This window comes from Salvelinus sp. IW2-2015, linkage group LG4p (genome assembly GCF_002910315.2).
Source record: "Salvelinus sp. IW2-2015 linkage group LG4p, ASM291031v2, whole genome shotgun sequence".
NCBI lineage: Eukaryota > Metazoa > Chordata > Actinopteri > Salmoniformes > Salmonidae > Salvelinus > Salvelinus sp. IW2-2015.
The window spans coordinates 14,614,391-14,616,149 of record NC_036841.1 but is presented as its reverse complement, the minus strand read 5'-3'; the positions used below and the strand labels follow the sequence as shown (position 1 = coordinate 14,616,149).

General features: G+C 49.5%; 1 pseudogene; it reads left to right on the top strand.

Moving 5' to 3' along the window:
• LOC111957268 (ankyrin repeat and protein kinase domain-containing protein 1-like) overlaps window positions 1-1,454 on the top strand; it is a 41,261-nt pseudogene extending 39,807 nt beyond the window's left edge.
• Window positions 1,455-1,759: the final 305 nt, after the last annotated feature.

Below are 1,759 nucleotides of genomic sequence, written 5' to 3'. Positions count from 1 at the left end.
GTTTCAATAAAGAAAGACAAAAAGTCAAAGTCTCTCTCTCTCTCTCTCTCTCTCTCTCTCTCTCTCTCTCTCTCTCTCTCTCATGGTTTGCTCTCATGGTTTGCTCTCATGGTTTGCTCTCCCATGTGTATTTAAAAGAAGCCCTTGATAATGCCAACCGTATGGTTGTATAACGTGTGCATCTTATAAACAGTTCTCCTTAGCTCCGGTCACATGTCCATCTGGTGCATCTCCAATATATGGGACAAAAAATGTTCTGCAGAATATCAATACCTAACTGCGACATGTCAAGGTGATAAATAACTACTCCATTAATAACAACATTCACTTGTTGATGTGCTGCTATTATGATGACTACTATTAACGCTTCATTTTCATTATATCTCCTTTAAGAAATTCACGTGCTCACTCGCCAACTCTTCAGGTTGGAACTGGAGAAGGAAATGCTTTGCTAGTTAGAAAAATTGACAAAAAGCTGTCCCTTTGGATCATGTGACAAAATGTTTATTTAGCTCTGGCTCTTAGACCTGGGACAAAACAACAACTGTGCAAAATGAATAATGCATAGGAGGAAAGCCTTGTCTCTCTTTAGATGAAGCCAACTTGTATGCAAATTCATGCACGTTTTAATAAACCACATGGCTAACAGCCATGAGAACGTTGTGCGTCTCCTCCTGGTGCGGCTGGGGAGCGCCGACGAGCGCGAGGAGCTACATGGGAGGATGGTGCTTCACGTGGGAAGTGTGTACGGCCACCTCACCATCACCAAGCTCCCGCTCAGTAAGGGAGTTGACCACAACGGGACGGACCACTCCCTGACCACCGCTCTACACCTGTCAGCCGAGGAGGGCCACAACAGGGTGGCCAGGCAGCTGGTGACAGCTGGTGCCGGTCAACTCCCTGGACAGCTGGCATTACACCCCTTTACACTTCGCTGCCCTCAATGGACACACGGGCATCTGCAGGTTGCTGTTGGGCAACGGGGCGATCCCCGACCCCAGGACCCTCCAGGGTTGGACACCAATGCACTTGGCTGCGCTGAAGGGGAAGCCCACCAGAGCTCAGTGGACACGCCAGGGAAGGGCGGCTGGACGCTCCTCCACTTGGCCTGCCACCAAGGGCAGGAAAATGTGGTGTCTAAGCTGCTGGCAGCTAAGGCCGATCCCAACGTGGCAGAGGATAGCGGTTGGACGGCACTCCACTTGGAGTGTAACGGTGGGCTTTTCCCCAGTGTGCTCCAGCTTATCACGCATCGGGCCAACGTCAACGCTCAGAACAACAGCCAGGCCAACCCGTTACACCTGGCTGCCCAGAATGGCAGCGTTCTCATTACCAAAGCCCTACTATTGAACGGGGCAGAGAGGATTAGTAAGGATTCGACAGGCTGCACAGCCCTATACCTGGCCAGGAAGTGTCAGAAAGAGGAGGTAGTGCAGCTACTGGAGGACAGTTAGTGAGCCTTTCACACTACTGAGCCAAACCGAGCTGAGCAATGCCAAGCTTTACTGAGCTGAACCGAGCCAAACATAACTGAGCTTCTGAGCTGGCCTGGTTACATATCCACTATTGTTGCTGGAACTGTGCTAAAAATAATAATGTGAGAAGAAGCTATCCGAGTCAGTACAATTTGGTTTGGGTTGGCAAGATAGTGTACTAGAAAGGGTACTAGAAAGCAAACAACGGCATGTTGAAATATAACTCTGGACAGGGTAACACTGATGTCAGGCGTAGTGACAGTAGAGTACATCACTGTTGGGAA